The sequence below is a fragment of the Pristiophorus japonicus genome, chromosome 17 (assembly GCF_044704955.1).
Source record: "Pristiophorus japonicus isolate sPriJap1 chromosome 17, sPriJap1.hap1, whole genome shotgun sequence".
Classification (NCBI taxonomy): domain Eukaryota; kingdom Metazoa; phylum Chordata; class Chondrichthyes; family Pristiophoridae; genus Pristiophorus; species Pristiophorus japonicus.
This window is the reverse complement of record NC_091993.1, coordinates 119,179,854-119,197,885: the sequence shown is the minus strand read 5'-3', so window position 1 is coordinate 119,197,885 and position 18,032 is coordinate 119,179,854. Positions and strand designations below refer to the sequence as shown.

The following is an 18,032-nucleotide window of genomic DNA, read 5'->3' as shown; positions in this document are numbered from 1 at the left end:
AGGGCCACTTCCTTAAGTACCCTGGGATGTAGGCTATCAGGCCCTGGGGATTTATCGACCTTCAATCCCGTCAATTTCCCTAACACAATTTCCTGCCGAATAAGGATATCCTTCAGTTCCTCCGAATAGTGCCGTGGGATCTTATACGCCCACCTGAGAGTGCAGGCGGGGCCTCGGTTTAACGTCCCATCTGAAAGACGGCACCTCCAACAGTGCGGTGCTCTTTCAGCACGTTTTATGTGGGAGTGGGACTTGAACCCACAACCTTCTGATTCAGAGTGTGCTACCCACTGAGCCATAGCTGACAAGAAAGGGAGACCACCAAAGGCACAGTAAAAAAGAGGGAGGTTTTTAAGGAGATTTTTTGGATGGTGGGGAGAGAGATTTAGGATAAAATTTGCAAAGTGTGGGGCCAAAGGGGCTTTAGGCTGTGCCACTGAATGTGGAATGGATGGTTGAATAGAGAGAAGGAAATGTTGCAGTATATAGATCTATGAATTCACACAGTTGTCAGCGATGACGGAATGCCTTATTTCTATTGGGGAAAGCTAAATTGAGGCATATGCCTCACTATTCCCACCACTGCAATGGACAAGAGCAGCAATTCTTCGCAGTGAGGCCTGCTGGTTTCATCACAGCCCAACTAGTGGTTTTGCCGACAGTGAGGTTTGCGGACTTGACCACTGCCTAACTAATGGTTATGCCGAGCCAGGGCTGCAGGACACAGTCACGGCCTAATTAGTCGCTGCCCGCAGTGAAGCCTGCCAAGAACAAAACTGGTAGGCCAACTTTGATTGGACGTATTCCTGGAGATTTATGATCTCCTGGCTCCAACCACCCCATCCAATAAAGCAGCCCTTTTGCCCACCGCCACCCCTTCCAATTTTCTATAGCTAACAAAATGAAAAGTGATCAAGGAAAATGGAAAAAAAAAACACAATTCTTTTAAAAATGTCCGATAATTTTTTGTCAGTTTGCACGCCGCAGTGTCCTGGTCATTAATCTTTAATTCCTTAAAACTGAGAGGAGGAGGAATTTCTTCTCTCAGACGATTGTAAATCTGTGGAATTCGCTGCCCCAGAGAGCTGTGGAAGCTGGGTCATTGAATAAATTTAAGACAGAGGTAGACAGTTTCTTAACCGATAAGGGAATAAGGGGTTATGGGGAGCGGGCAGGGAAGTGGAACTGAGTCCATGATCGGATCAGCCATGATCGTATTAAATGGCGGAGCAGGCTCGAGGGGCCGTATGGCCGACTCCTGCTCCTATTTCTTATGTTCTTATGTTCCTGGAGACTACAGGGCAATTCTGGAGGGTTGATAACTCTAACCTGAAGTGATTAACAAAAGGCAAAATGAAGCAGTAAATTACCTCAAAGGTCCCTTGAAATGTTACTGAGAAAAAAATGACATCTTCTGCCAAGCTTCTGCCAAGCGCAACAGGCAACCCAATCGGTCACTTTGAAATCAGATTAGATTCTGAACCAACCAATAGGGATAGCTGGGTTTTGGTTCCACATTGCCTCGGGTCATGGAGCAGATCTTTTAATTGGTGTCAGCCACCCTCAGTGGGTAGCACTCTGGCCTCTGTGTCAGAAGGTTGTGGGTTCAAGGCCCCACTCTGAAGACTTGAACACTTAAATCTAGGCTGACACTCCCAATGCAGAGACGTTAAACCAAGGCCCCGTCTGTCTCAGGTGGACGTAAAAGATCACATGGCACTATTTTGAAGAAGAGCAGAGGAGTTATCCCCGGTGTCCTGGGGCCAATATTTATCCCTCAATCAACATAACAAAAAAACAGATTATCTGGTCATTATCACATTGCTGTTTGTGGGAGCTTGCTGTGCGCAAGTTGGCTGCCGCATTTCCCACATTACAACAGTGACTGCACTCCAAAAAGTACTTCATTGGTTGTAAAGCACGTTGAGACATCCGGTGGTCGTGAAAGGCGCTATATAAATGTAAGACTTTCTTACCATTTGACATCGGTTTTTGCTTCTGTGAAGCACCATGAGCAGTTTACGATGTTAAGTGCTGTCTAAATACAGGTTGTCATGTTGCTATACCAGGGAGGCAGCTCCTTTCATAGACTCAAAGAATAATACAGCACAGAAGGAGGCCATTCGGCCCATCCAGTCTGCACCGGCTCTTTCGAAGAGCCATCCAGTTAGTCCCACTCCCCCGCTCTTCCCCCTTATCCCTGCAATTGTCTCAGAAATATAGAAAATAGGTGCAGGAGTAGGCCATTCGGCCCTTCGAGTCTGCACCACCATTCAATATGATCATGGCTGATCATGCAACTTCAGTACTCCATTCCTGCTTTCTCTCCATACCCCTTGATCCCTTTAGCCGTAAAGGCCACATCTAACTCCATTTTGAATATATCTAACGAACTGGCCTCAACAACTTTCTGTGGTAGAGAATTCCACAGGTTCAGAATTCTCTGAGTGAAGAAGTTTCTCCTCATCTCGGTCCTACATGGCTTACCCCTTATCCTTAGACTGTGGTCCCTGGTTCTGGACTTCCCCAACATCGGGAACATTCTTCCTGCAGCTTACCTGTCCAATCCCATCAGAATTTTATATGTTTCTATGAGATCCCCTCTCATTCTTCTAAATTCCATTGAATAGAAACCTAGTTGATCCAGTCTTTCTTCATATGTCAGTCCTGCCATCCTGGGAATCAATCTGATGAACCTTAGCTGCACTCCCTCAATAGCAAGAATGTCCTTCCTCAAATCAGGAGACCAAAACTGTGCACAATATTCCAGGTGTGGCCTCACCAAAGACCCTGTACAACTGTAGTAAGACTTCCCTGCTCCTATACTCAAATCCTTTCGCTATGAAGGCCAATATGCCATTTGCCTTCTTCACCCCCTACTATACCTGCATGCCAACTTTCAATGACTGATGTACCATGACACCCAGATCTCATTGCACCGCCCCTTTTCCTAATCTGTCACCATTCAGATAATATTCTGCCTTCCTGTTTTTGCCACCAAAGTGGATAACCTCACATTTATCTACATTATACTGCACCTGCCATGCATTTGCCCACTCACCTAACCTGTCCAAGTCACCCTGCAGCCTCATAGCATCCTCCTTACAAGTGTGTATCCAATTCTCTTTTGAAGGCTACTATTGAATGTGTATTCACCACCCTATCGGGCAGCGCATTCCCTCATTGCGTAAAAAGGTTTATCCTCATTTCGCCTCTGGTTCTTTTGCCAATCACCTTAAATCTGTGCCGTCTGCTCTCCTTAGAGCAGAGACGGTCGAGAGGAGATTTGATCGAGGTGCTCAAAATAATGAGGGGTCTAGACAGTGCAGATAGAGAGAAACTGTTCCCATTGGTGAAGGGTCGAGAACCAGAGGACACAGATTTAAGATGATTGGCAGAAGAACGAAAGGCGACATGAGGAAAAACGCTTTTACGCAGCGAGTGGTTAGGATCTGGAATGCGCTGCCTGAAAGGGCGGTGGAGGCAGATTCAATCGTGGATTTCAGAAGGGAATTGGATAAGTACCTGAAGGGAAAACTTTTGCAGGGCTACGGGGAAAAGGCGGGGGGAGTGGGACTGGCTGAGGTGATCTTGCGGAGAGCCGGCACGGGCTCGATGGGCTGAATGGCCTCCTTCTGTGCTGTAACCGTTCTATGATTCTATGATTCTCTAGTTATCGGCACTTCAGGCATTGGAAACAGTTTCTCTCCATCTACTCTATTTAAACCCGTCATGATTTTGAACACCTCCATCAAATCTCTTCTTTGCCTTCTCTGCTCCAAGGAGAACAACCCCAGCTTCTCCATGTAACTGTAATCTCTCATCCCTGGAACCATGCTAGTTAATCAAAGCTGCGTTCTGTTTGACCATCCGTCCCATAACCCAAGTCATGTGCTACCTGCAATCAACAGGCTGTTGACGCAAGCCAACACATACAAGGCACTTCAAGTGTGATAATATTACATAGAATGGACAGCACAGAAACAGGGCATTTTTCCCACCAGTCTGTGCCGGTGTTAATGCTCCACACGAGCCTCCTCCCACCCTACTTGGATACTAAGGGAATCAAGGGATGATGGTGACAGTGCAGGAAAGTGGAGTTCAGGTCGAAGATCAGCCATGATCTTATTGAATGGCGGAGCAGGCTCGAGGGGGCCGAATGGCCGACTCCTGCTCCTATTTCTTATATTCTTTTGTACAGATTGAACCTCCCTTATCCGGAACCCTCGGGACCTGGCCTGTTCTGGATAAGGGATTTTTCCGGACGAGTGGTGGTCACATTAAATTGGATGGTACAGGTACTGAGCAAAGGGATATTGGGGCTGGCTGGCTTGGGGCTGGGAGTGTGGCAGAGAGATCACTGGGGGAGGGGGGGGCGCGGTGGATCGTGGGGTCAGGCCAGCGATTGTGGGAGTCGGCAGCGAGGAAGGGCTTCAATTTGTTCATGTCCGAGTGGCCAGGACTGGCTCTGGACGAGGGATGGTTGCCGTTAAGGGAGTTCTGGATAACGGAGGTTCAACCTGTACTTCATCCAACTCCATCAACATATCCTTCTATGCCTTTCACCTTGATGCATTTACTTAGCTTCCCCTTAAATGCATTTATGCAAGTCGCCTCAACTCCTCCTTGTGGTAGTGAGTTCCACATTCTAATCTCTATCTGGGTAAAGAGGTTTCTCCTGAATTCCCTGTTGGATTTATTAGTGACTATCATATGTTTATGGCCCCTAGTTTTGGTCGCCCCCACCAGTGGAAGCACCTTTGCTATGTCTACCCTATCAAACCTTTCCATAATCTTAAAGACATTGCTCGGGTCTTAGAACTTATGCAAGGAGGTGTGCATTTTTGTGTTCTTTTACTCTAGATGTTTTTTTTGGGGGGTGGTGGGGTGGTGAGAGGTAGTGGGGAGAGTGGTGGGGGGGGGGGCAAGGGGGGTGGCAGTGGGGGTTCAGCATCTCCAACCATTCGCTTAGGAGTATTAATAACTTAGGGCCCAAAATTGCCCCTTTTTGTTAAGGCCCATTACCGCCACTGAGAGGCGGTAACTGGGCGGTAAGGCATTTCTGCCCGGGGGGGGGGGGGCAGGTGGTGGGTGCGACCCGCCCGCAATTTCCCCCGGGGCGGGGGCGGAGAAAACAGGTTTCCGGTGTGCCGACCCCTTTTGCGCCCCGCGGGGTGGGGGGGGGGTGGGGGGAGGGCGTGGGGCGGAAATTGCCCTGAAGAAGCGCGGTCGGTGCCCCTGACATTTTCGCGAGGCACGAGGCTGCTGGCGGAGTGTGCCGCGGCCGCCGTTAAAGGGGCGGGCTTACCGCCGCGGCCGCCATCCTCTTTTAATTGCGGGCCGGCTCCTGAGTCGACCCGACAATGGTGGCCACTGGTTCGACGCCGATAGCCCGGCACCACCTCTCGGGTATAGGGCCGCTGGCCCGGCTGGACCCCTCCCCTGGTGACCCAATGGGGGCCACGGGGGCCTCGCTCGGCCTCGCAGCGCCCCTCCCCTTTAAGTGAAAGGGAGGGACATTGCGACACGTGAGCGTGGCAAAGACGGACACTGCCCCGCTACTGCCTCCAACAGCGCTCGAAAGCGCTGGGAGACATTTTTTGATTCAAAGAGTCCAATTTCCCGCCTCTCCTTCCCTCCCCCCCGGCCTTGCACAAATCATTCCAATTATCTGCCCGAAACGGGGCGGAGGGCAGTTTTCCTTCTCATAGTATTTAACTGCCCAATATATGAACAGTAAAGAATAAGTGAACAGTAACAATGGCATGTTATAAATTTCAGAGTAGTTATTAAGTTTAACTATCTCCTTGAGTAAGTAGAAAATAACAGGTAACCGTGACAACTGTGCTAAACTGTGATGTGGATAACCATGGCAATTATTTTTTCTTTGCCACTGTCTGCCGATGCTTTCTGGCTAGATTATCTCTTCCCAAGTCTCCTCTTAAGTGTTAGCCGTGCCTCAGTGGGTAGCACAGTCGTTTCTGAGTCAGAGATTGTGGGTTCAAGTCCCACTCCAGAGACTTGAGCTCAAAAATCTTGGCAGACCCTCCAGTGCAGTGCTGAGGGAGCGCTGCCCTGTCGGAGGTGCCGTCTTTCAGATGAGATGTTAAACCGAGGCCTCGTCTGCTTCCTCAAGTGGATGTAAAAGATCCCGTCCCCTCTATTTTGAAGAAGAGCAGAGAAGTTCTCCCCAGTGTCCAAGCCAATATTTATCCCTCAATACACATGACTTAAAAAAAAACCATATTATCTGGTCATTATCACGTTGCTGTTTGTGGGAGCTTACTGTGCGCAAATTGCTGCATTTCCTACATTACAACAGTGACTGCACTCCAAAAGTACTTCATTGTTTGTAAAGCCGTTTGGCACACCTAATCTTTGTGGAAGGCGCTATATAAATGCAAGTCTTTCTTACTAAAGACCTTAGACAGATTCTCCAATTCAAACCAGGCAGGGTGAGAAATGCTATCCAAAAAACAACCGGAATCGAGCAAACTTGCATAACTGCTTAAACTCTAAATGATTCACCAATCGAATATGTATCACTAAGCCATTCCCCTAAGGTGTTTGTATTTAAACTTAATGTTTGTATCTTCTCTCAGGCCCCTGTCTTGGGTAATTGATTGATTGAACAACTTTATCAAGTTAAGCAAGGATATTTATTTCGGGGAATGAAGCTGGATTTAACCCAGTATATGCCACAACAGTAATAAAGCAACAGATCTTAGTCAAAAATGCTTCTTTTTTGTCGTTGAGGGAGAGAGGTGGGCGGGAATGGGGTTGTCTGAAAGATAAGAAAGATTTGCATTTATATAGCGGCTTTCATGACAACCGGACGTCTCAAAGCACTTTACAGCTAATGATGTACTTTTGGCGTGTAGTCACTGTTGTAATGTGGGAAACACAGCAGTCAACTTGCGCACAGCAAGCTCCCACAAACAGCAATGTGACAATGACCAAATAATCTTTTATTTTCGTGTTGATTGAGGGATAAATATTGGTCAGGACACCAGGAATAACTCCCCTACTCTTCTTCAAAATAGTGCCATGGGATCTTTTAGGTCCACCTCAGAGAGAAGACTGGGCCTGGGTTTAATGTCTCATCCGAAAGACGGCACCTACCGACAGTGTAGCACTCCCTCAGCACTGCACTGGGAGTATCAGTCTAGATTTCTTTGTTCTCAACTCCCTGGAGTGGAACTTGAACTCACAATCTTCTGACCCAGAGGTGAGTGCGCTACCCACTGAGCCACAGCTGACACTACATAACACATATATGATACCATCTTTCAGGCGAAATGCACATAGAACCTCAATAACCAGCACTCACCATCTCTATTATTTAAAATGCAGCGAAACATCAAAACATGGTATAACAGTAGTTCATGAAACATACTGTGTGCTAGCACGGAGAGATGGAAGGTAGATTTGATGCCTGATTGGTGCAAAAGCATTTCTTTGCCAACTGTAGGTGAGGCTTCTGTCTGTCATTCAGTGCAATGGGACATCAAACCTGCAACTTGGTGCTCAGCTGCATATTTAGTTTTATTTCTTTTATTCATTCCTGGGATCTGGGTGTTGCTGGCAAGGCCAGTATTTATTGCCCATCCCTAATTTTTTATCCATTTATTAGTTCCTGGGATGTGGGCATCGCTGGCAAGGCCGGCATTTATTGGCCATCCCTAATTGCCCCTTGAGAAGGTGGTGGTGAGCCACCTTCTTGAACCGCTGCAGTCCGTGTGCTGAAGGTGCTCCCACAGTGCTGTTAGGGAGGGAGTTCCAGGATTTTGACCCAGCGAGGGTGAAGGAACGGCCGATATATTTCCAAGTCAGGGTGGTGTGTGACTTGGAGGGGAACGTGGAGGTGATAGCGTTGTCATGCGCCTGCTTCCCTCGTCCTCCTAGGTTTGAGGTGGCTCGGCATATTTTAAATAATTGAGCTAAGGTAAGCGGTTCTTGAGGTTCTTTGTTTGTTAGCAGCTCAGACCTACGCTCCACTTCACAGCACGTGTACACAAGCCCAGTGTGGTTGGACATGAATTGCACCTGAAGCGTGCTGGCTCGGTGATTACAGCGTACCTGAGCCAAAAACTGAAGGAGGAGTTCTGTGATCTTCCAACAACAACTGATCACACTTTCTGCTGACGTTCGGATGTGGAGAGCCAGGACAGGGAAGCTGCCAAGGTGTCAACTTTCGCTACTAGTGCTGGTGCCTGTTGGCTTGTTTAAGCAAGTATGTGTGTGTGTGTGTGTGTTTGCGCTAAATGTGCAGTCACAACATCAACCTCTCTTTTGGTGAGTTATGGAGCCATCTGCTCATGGAGATTCTCCCCTGTTACTCTGGCTGAATCGATATCATTTCACGTCCTTTTCCCTCTCGTATTGAGACTGCACGGGCTAGTTTTATATTGGCCACGGAGGGCTGCTCAAGTGGAGTTTGGTGCTGCGGACTCCGATTCGCTGAGATTGTTATAGATCTACTCACCCAACGTACTTTATCAGAGAAAGAGAGAGACCCTCATCCTTCCTGTTTTCCGAATGCACGGCCTTACCACGGAGCCTTGCCCGTTGCGGGTATCGAGAACTTGCGGGTGTAACATCATGTTGTGATTTTCCGATGTCTGTTTTTGGCAGGGGAGGCCATATGTCGAGGGGGGGGTGGCGGGGTGTTATGTTCAGAATAACTCCACAAGACTGTGTTGTAAGCTCAAACCATTGTGACCTTGGTCTCTTTAATATAACTCAAAAGTGAGGCAGTAACATGGTGGACTGCCTTTTATAGCTGCTTGCCCCAGGTGACCCTTAGGTCTCCCACAGTTGTGCCCCTAGTGGCAAGTCTTACACGTTGGTGAGATTTGCATACATATCAGGGGGGATACATTCAGGAGCAACCTGCTAACCTGCACTCGTGGCTGCTCTTGTGTCAGTAACCCCGGGAAATGGCGACCTGGGTTTCAACAGGTGAATTGGATGATGTGTATGGAGAAAGAGTCAGACTGAACACTGTAAGCTCAAAGTAAAGTGTGACCGTAGTCTTTTATTGCAGGTCTCCAGAGTGCCTATCCAACCTGTGAGGCCTCCTTAAATACCTGTGCTCCCAAGGGATTATGGGATCCCTTGGGACTCCAGGGGATGAGCCCTCTGGTGGCTGTACAGAGTAAATACAAGTCCACATATATAACAACACTCACCCCACCCCCCACCCCCCGCCCGCCAAAGTCAATACTGTAACTATTTACAATGTGAGTCGATCTGGGGCCCCTCTTGCCCTGGTTGATCGTCTCAGTGTGAAAGCTGGTGTTGTTGAATCATTTGTTGGGCCCTCACTGGGCTGCTGTGCAGCTGGCCTTGCTGGGCTGTCTGGTGTGTTGGGCCCTGCTGGACTGCTGTGCAGCTGGCCTTGCTGGGCTGTCTGGTGTGTTGGGCCCTGCAGTGCTGTTGTGGATGATGGGTTCTGCTTCGTGGTCAACCGTGGTGCCGGTTGCCACTGGTGTGTATGTTGGGGGATCAAAAAAGGTAGGGTCCAAGGTGGTTTGCTCAGGATAGTCCGTGAATCTGAGTTTGATTTGGTCCAAGTGTTTCCGGTGAATGAGTCCATTTGAAAGTTTGACCCGAAACACCCTGCTCCCCTCTTTGGCCACGACAGTGCCGGGAAGCCACTTGGGACCTTGTCCATAATTTAATACAAATACAGGATCATTGATTTCAATCTCGCGTGACACATTTACGCTATCATGGTATGCACTTTGTTGAAGCCACCTGCTCTCTACCTGTTCATGTAGACCAGGATGAACTAACGAGAGCCTTGTCTTAAGTGCTCTTTTCATGAGCAGTTAAGCAGGTGGGATCCCAGTGAGTGAGTGGGATCCCGTGTGGTAGCTAAGCAGGACTTGGGATAGGCGAGTCTGCAGTGAGCCTTCAGTTACCCTCTTCAAGCCTTGCTTGATGGTTTGCACTGCTCTCTCTGCCTGACTATTGGACACTGGTTTAAACGGGGCAGATGTGACATGTTTGATCCAGTTGCGGGTCATGAATTCCTTGAACTCAGCACTGGTAAAACATGGCCCGTTGTCGCTCACCAGGACATCGGGTAAGCCGTGTGTGGCAAACATGGCCCGCAGGCTTTCAGTAGTGGCAGCGGACATGCTAGCCGACATTATCTCACATTCAATCTACTTGAAGTACGCGTCTACAACCACAAGGAACATTTTACCCAAGAACGGGCCTGCATAGTCGACATGTACCCTCGACCACGGTTTGGAGGGCCAAGACCATAAACTTAGCGGCGCCTCCCTGGGTACATTGCTTAACTGCGAGCATGTATTACATCTGTGAACGCAGGACTCTTAAGTCCACATCGATACCGGGCCACCATATGTGGTATCTGGCTATCGTTTTCATCATTATGATGCCTGGGTGGGTACTGTGGAGGTCATTGATGAAGGTGTCTCTGCCCTTCTTGGGGACCACTACTCAATTGCCCCACAGAAGGCAGTCTGCCTGTATAGACATTTCAGCTTTGCGCTGCTGGAACGGCTTTATCTCTTCCTGCATTTCCACTGGGACACTGGACCAGCTCCTGTGAAGCACACAGCTTTTGACTAGAGATATTAAGGGGTCCTGGCTTGTCCAGGTTTTGATCTGCCGGGCAGTGACGGGTGATTGCTCACTCTCAAATGCTTCCATAACCATGGCTAGATCTGCGGGCTGCACCATTTCCACTCCAGTGGTGGGCAATGGCAGCCTACTGAGAGCATCGGCGCAGTTTTCTGTGCCTGGCCTGGGGTGGATGGCGTAGTTGTATGAGGACAACGTGAGCGCCCATCTCTGGATGCGGACTGATGCGTTGGTATTTATCACGTTACTCTCGGAGAACAGGGATATAAGTAGCTTATGGTCATTTTCCAATTCGAATTTTAGCCCAAACAGGTATTAATGCATTTTCTTTACCCCATAGACACACGCTAACGCTTCTTTTTCAATCATGCTGTAGGCTCTCTCAGCCTTAGACAGACTCCTGGATGCATAAGCCAACTAGTTAGTTTCCCGAAATCATTAGCTTGTTGCAATACACGCCCGACGCCATATGATGTCACATCACATGCTAGTACCAAACGCTTATATGGATCATACTACACAAGCAATTTGTTTGAGCATAACAATTTTCTTGCTTTTACAAAGGCACTTTCTTTGCTTTTGCCCCAAACCCATTCACCCCCTTTTTGTAGTAAGACATGCAGTGGTTCTAGCAGTGTGCTGAGACCCGGTAAGAAGTTACCAAAGTAGTTCAAGAGTCCCAGAAACGACCGCAGCTCCATCACGTTCTCTGGCCTCGGTGCGTTCTCGATTGCCTCCGTCTTCGTCCTGATGCCATCCGCCGCAATCATCCTTCCCAAGAATGCCACTTCAAGCGCCAAGAAAACGCACTTCGAGTGTTTTAACCTGAGCCCCACGCGGTTGAGTCCAGGTTCTGCTCGACTGTGTTCCGACCTGTGACCAAGATGTCGTTCTGGAAGACCACGGTGTGCAGGACCGACTTCAGTAAACTTCCATGTTTCTCTGGAATATCGCCGCCACTGATCGGATTCCAAATGGATATCTGTTATAAACGAAAAGACCTTTGCGCATGTTGATGCAGGTGAGGGCCTTCGATGATTTCGCCAGTTCCTGCGTCATGTAGGCTGAAGTCAGATCCAGCTTTGTGAATGTCTTTCCTCCCGAAAACGTTGCAAAGAGGTCGTCGGCCTTTGGCAGTGGGTATTGGTCCTGCAGGGAGAAACGATTGATAGTTACTTTGTAATCGCCACAGATTCTGACGGTGCCATCTCCCTTGAGGACTGGGGCAATAGGACTGGCCCACTCGCTGAACTCGATCGGTGAAATGATGCCCCCTCTTTGCAGCCGGTCTAGCTCGATCTCTACCCTTTCTCTCATCATGTACGGTACTGCTCTCGCCTTGTGATGGATGGGTCGCGCCCCGGAATTAGGTGGATCTGAACTTTTGCTCCTTGGAATTTCACGATGCCTGGTTCGAACAGCGAAGGAAATTTGTTTAAGACCTGTGCACACGAAGTGTCGTCAGCGGGCGATAGCGCTCAGATGTTGTCCCAGTTCCAGCGTATCTTTCCCAGCCAGCTCCTGCCGAGCAGCGTGAGACCATCGCCTGGTACCACCCAGAGTAGGATTGTAGGAGACCTTTACGGTAGCACTGCCGATTACAGGAATCAGTTCTTTAGTGTAAGTTCTTAGCTTTGTGCGAACTGGAGTTAAGACTGGCCTTGAGGCCTTGTTGCACCAAAACCTTTCGAAAGTCTTTTTGCCCATGATGGACTGGCACGCACAGGTGTCCAGCTCATTGACACCGGGAGTCCATTTAGTTCAACATTCAGCATTATCGGGGGACAATTTGTGGTGAATGTGTGTACCCCATGTTCCTCTATCTGAGGCTCTGGTTCGTCGTGATCCTCCGTGGATCTGTCCTCCTCTGCAACATGGTGGTTTGCAGGTTTAACAGGCTTTGCAGCTCGCCTGCACACTCGTTGGAAGTGTCCCATTGTTCCACAGCCCTTGCAAACGTACTCTTTGAATCGGCATGAATGGAAACGATGATCACCCCTGCAGCGCCAACAAGGTGTTAATGGCCTTGCATTCATCACCCTTGATGGTGGACTCTGAGTCATCTGTGGACTTGCAGCTGCAGGTATGTGTGACCTGCCCTGTACGTTACGATTCGAAAACAACATTACTTTGTTCACAATACTTGTAGCAGCACTTGTGTGCTGAGAGATTTGCTTCGTATTGTCACTGGTGGCAATGAACACCTGGGCTATCACTATGGCCTTATTCAAGGTTGGGGTCTCTACAGTTCAAAGTTTGCCAAGTATGGTTTTGTGGCCAATGCCAAGTACGAAAAAGTCTCTCAGCATATGCTCCAAATGTCCTTCAAATTCGCAATGTCCTGCAAGGCGTCTTAGCTCGGCGACATAACTCGTCACTTCCCGGCCTTCAGACCTTTTGTAGGTGTAGAACCAGTACCTCGCCATCAGAATGCTTTCCTTCGGGTTGAAGCACTCCCGGATCAGTGTGCACAAATCGTCGTACGATTTCTCTGTGGGTTTCGCTGGATTGAACGGATTCTTCATGAGGCCATATGTTGGTGCCCCACAGACAGTGAGGAGGATCACCCTTCGTTTGGCAGCGCTCTCTTCCCCATCTAGCTCGTTGGCCACGAAGTATTGGTCGAGTCGCTCCACAAAGGTTTCCCCCAATCATCTCCCTCCGAGAATTTCTCCAGGATGCCCACTGTTCTCTGCATCTTTGGGTTCGCTATCTGTATCTCGTCGCCAGTTGTTGTGTGTGGAGAAAGAGTCAGACTGACACTGTGAGCTCAAAGTAAAGTGTGACCGTAGTCTTTTATTGCAGGTCTCCAGAGTGCCTCTCCAACCTGTGAAGCCTCCTTAAATACCGGTGCTCCCACGGGATTAGGGGATCCCTTGGGACTCCAGGGGATGAGCCCTCTGGTGGCTGTACAGAGTAAATACAAGTCCACATATATAACAGGTGTAAAGTAGACAAATAATTCAGGTGCAAATAAAATCAATATTGGTGAATTGGGTATAAAGTATGCCTCCCCAGGGGACAGCACCAGGTTGGGGGAGGGTGTGACAGTTGGGTGGCATGTGTACAGACTTCAAACTTCTAAAGCTTGGCCAATGTGAAATATTCACACCATGGGGGTGATTTTGACTTTGGATAATAGTATAAAACGCAATGATTGTGAATCGGCAGCCCGGTTTGTACTTTCCCCAGTTGTCATATCCCCCCCCCCCCCCACCCGCCCTCCCTCCCGGTTTACTCTCAGTGTACAATCTGGTTCATGCAGATGTTGGTTTAAAGTATCTACCATTTCCCCACGAGAATTCAGTTATTTTTGTTGCACTAAAAACTTTTGAATCATCCAATTAATTGAAGCCACTTTGAATTGCAGAGCAGACTGCAGAGCTGGGAATTAAGATGAATTATTGACATCACTGTGAGCAGCGAAAAGCAATGATAAAATTAGCAATCCTGCACGGGGCTGTGGGATTGATATGATTGAGGAGACCGTGACTCGAGGAGCAGTGCTCTTGCAGTGGGATGGCTTTGTTGCTGGCTGGGGAGGTACTTAGGAACAGCAGGCGGGCATTCAGCCCCTCGAGCCTGTTCCGCCATTCAATCAGATCATGGCTGATCTGTCCCTCAACACCATTTACCCTCCTTAGCACCATACACCTCTTAACCAACACAAATCTGTCAATCTCGGTCTTGAAAGCACCAAATATCCCCCAGCACCCTCCCGAAGGGAGAACTGTTATGAGAATGTGCAAATCTGTGTTTATTTTGAAAGGCTGAGGCAGAGAATAGGAGACGACGATTGACCCTCGATTTCAAAATTCTTAGCCTTATTTTCAAATCCCTCCATGGCCCTCGCCCCCTCCCTATCTCTGTAATCTCCTCCAGCCCCACAACCCCCCCGAGATGTCTGTGCTCCTAAAATTCTGCCCTCTTTAGCATCCCTGATTGTAATCGCTCAACCATCGGTGGCCGTGCCTTCTGTTGCCCGGGCCCCAAGCTCTGGAACTCCCTCCCTAAACCCCTTCACCTCTCTACCTCTCTTTCCTCCTTCAAGACCGCTCCTTAAAACCTACCTCTTTGACTTTTTGGTCATTTGCCCAAATTTCTACTTGGGTGGCTGGGTGTAAATTTTTAAAATCTCATCACACTCCTGTGAAGCGCCTTGGGACGTTTCACTACGTTAAAGGCGCTATATAAATACGAGTTGTTGTTGGTAGGGCACAGTGACTCATCACGGTCCTGCCCCTCCCTCTGCCATTACTCATCCGCCTTTAACTGTCTCCCATTCTCTGCCACGGGAAGCGTTATGTATGCAATACAGGTACAAATTATACCAGAGCAGCACCATGTGCGTGTTGCTCAGTGGCCTCCAGCAATGACACCATCTGGTGGCCACCAACAGCATGTACATACATGACGTGCGGGAAGGAATTAAGCACTGCGAACAGCTGCTACGTTTGGAAGCATCAGCCTTACAAACAAGCCATTTTCAACCAGCTTTTTTTAAGCTGGAATGCCTTCAGAAAATAAAACTCACCGATGGCTGTGTTTCATAAATGTTTAACATTCAGTTCCTGTTGTTTCATGAATGTTTAATATTTAATCTCTGCTGTGTTTTTTGTTCTATAAATGTTCACAGCACTGTCTTCTACCATGCCCGATTCAGTGATGTATTTTTTTTGCCAAAGATGCTGACTCATGCTGGGGTCAAGTTCCACAGGTGTTGTCTGACCTCTGGTACCTCACCTAATTGGCCATTCTTCAAGTGGTGAGCATAGGTTGTGAGTGTCGCCAAGACTCTGCACAAACAGGAGGGAGGGGGAGCGAGGGAGAGAGGAACACCACAGCTGTGTCTGTTTGCAACGTCTCGAATTTAATATTCACATTCTTGTGTTCAAATCCCTCCGAGGCCTCTCCACACTCGATCTCTGCAACCCCCTCCAAGATCTCTGTGTTTCTCCAATTTTAGCCACTCATCCATCTCATAAGAAATAGGAGCAGGAGTAGGCCATTTGGACCCTCGAGCCTGCTCCACCATTCAATAAGATCATGGCTGATCTGATCATGGATTCAGCTCCACTTCCCTGCCTGCTCCCCAGAACCCTTTACTCCCTTATTGCTCAAAAATCTGTCTATCTCCACCTTAAATATATTCAGTGATTCTAGGGCAGAGAATTCCACAGATTTACAACCCTCTGAGAGAAGAAATTCCTCCTCATCTCAGTTTTAAATGGGCGGCCCCTTATTCTGAGACTATGCCCCCTAGTTTTAGTTTCCCCTATGATTGGAAATAACCTCTCTACATTCACCCTGTTGAGCCCCTCATTATGTTATATGTTTCGATAAGATCACCTCTCATTCTTCTGAAGTCCAATGAGTATAGGCCCAATCTACTCAACCTATCTTCATGTCAACCCCCTCATCTCCGGAATCAACCTAGTGAACCTTCTCTGAACAGCCTCCAGTGGAAGTATATCCTTCCTTAAAGACGGAGACCAAAACTGTATGCAGTACTCCAGGTCTCACCAATACCCTGTACAGTTGTAGCAGGACTTCTCTGCTTTTATACTCTATCCCCCTTGCAATAATTTCCCCACCCCCCACCATTGGTAGCCATGCCAGCTAGCCCTAAATTTTGGAATTCCCTCCCTAAACCTTTCCTTCAATGGCTGTAAAGCGCTTTGAGACAACCGGTGGTTGTGGAAAGTCATGCAAGGCTTTTTCTTTTTCTCTCTGTCTCTCTCTCTCTCTCTGCTACTTTTAACCCACCTCTTTAAAAACTACCTCTTTCACCTATCCTAATATCTCCTTATTTGGCTTGGTGCCACATTGTGTCTGGTAATCGCTCTTGTGAAGCCCCTTGGGACGTCTTACTTTGTTAAAAAGGCTTTACAGAAAAGCCAATTGTTGTCTCCCTCCCAAAAAGGTGCGTAGGCAGATTTTTCCCAGAGAGCCGCTGGATAGTATTCAGCCAGGGTTCACACACTTCATCTTTCTTCCCTTCCTCAGTGCAGGGAAGCCAAGCCCAATTGCGGTGCAGATCAGGATTCAAACCTGGGCCCTTCCAGCCCGTGTGCTTTTGCTGGCTGTGCTTCTGTGGGAGCTGTGCTCAGAAATGTCTAATATGATCAAGGGTCCTTGTGCATGAAACACAAAAAGTTAATATACAGGTACAGCAAGTAATCAGAAAGGCAAATGGAATGTTGGCCTTTATTGCAAGGGGGGATAGAGTATAAAAGCAGAGAAGTCCTGCTACAACTGTACAGGGTATTGGTAAGACCTGGAGTACTGCGTACAGTTTTGGTCTCCGTATTTAAGGAAGGATATACTTCTACTGGAGTTTGTTCAGAGAAGGTTCACTAGGTTGATTCCTGAGATGAGGGAGTTGACTTATAAAGATAGGTTGAGTAGATTGGGTCTATACTCATTGGAGTTCAGAAGAATGAGAGGTGATCTTATCAGAACATATAAGATAATGAGGGGGCTCGACAAGGTGGATGCAGAGAGGATATTTCCGCTCATAGGGGAAACTAAAACTAGGGGGCATAGTCTCAGAATAAGGGGCCGCCCATTTAAAACTGAGATGAGGAGAATTTCTTCTTTCAGTTGTAAATCTGTGGAATTCTCTGCCCCAGAGAGCTGTGGAGGCTGGGTCATTGAATATATTTAAGGCGGAGATAGACAGATTTTTGAGCGATAAGGGAGTAAAGGGTTATGGGGAGCGGGCAGAAAATGGAGCTGAGTCCATGATCAGATCAGCCATGATCTTATTGCATGGCGGAGCAGGCTCGAGGGGCCAAATGGCTACTTCTGCTCCTATTTCTTATGTTGCCCCTGACCCTGGGGTCGTTTTTGGAATTTCTGAAGGGCGGGACATCAGAGTCTGGATTTAGAGGCCATGACGTGCAAACCAAAATGGTGATGGTGTAGGTTAGGGCTGGGGTGGCCACACTATGGCCATACGCGGCCCACGATGCCTTGCTGTTTGACCCACATAGCCCAGGCAACTCTGTTGTACTGGCTTACCTCCTGTTTAACTCTGTGGGCTTGGAGGTTTGGAAAGTGAAATTGGTGAATCAATTCTAAACCGGAACAGAATGATCTGCAAGTGTCAGCAACGTGAGATATGGCCATCTTTGCAGGAACATGTGGGAACCAAGAATGAGGAGATATTTACGAGGGAAATCAAGGTACACTTTTTAACACAAAGGGTGGCAGAAATCTAGAATTCTCTCCCCCCGCCCCCCCAAAAGGCTGTGGATGCTGGGCGATAATTGGAGCTATCAAGACTGAGATTGAGATATTTTTGTTAGGTGGAGGGTATCAAGTGATATGGAGCTAAGCCACACCAGAGACTTGAGCCCATAAATCTAGGCTGACACTCCCAGTGCAGTGCTGAGGGAGTGCTGCACTGTCGG

The 18,032-nt window shown here is 48.2% G+C and overlaps 1 protein-coding gene across 1 annotated transcript in view; it reads left to right on the top strand.

The window, feature by feature from the left end:
• Positions 1–18,032, top strand: part of plekha6 (pleckstrin homology domain containing, family A member 6) — a 351,674-nt gene that overhangs the window by 157,570 nt on the left and 176,072 nt on the right. The gene's annotated exons all lie outside the window — the stretch shown is intronic.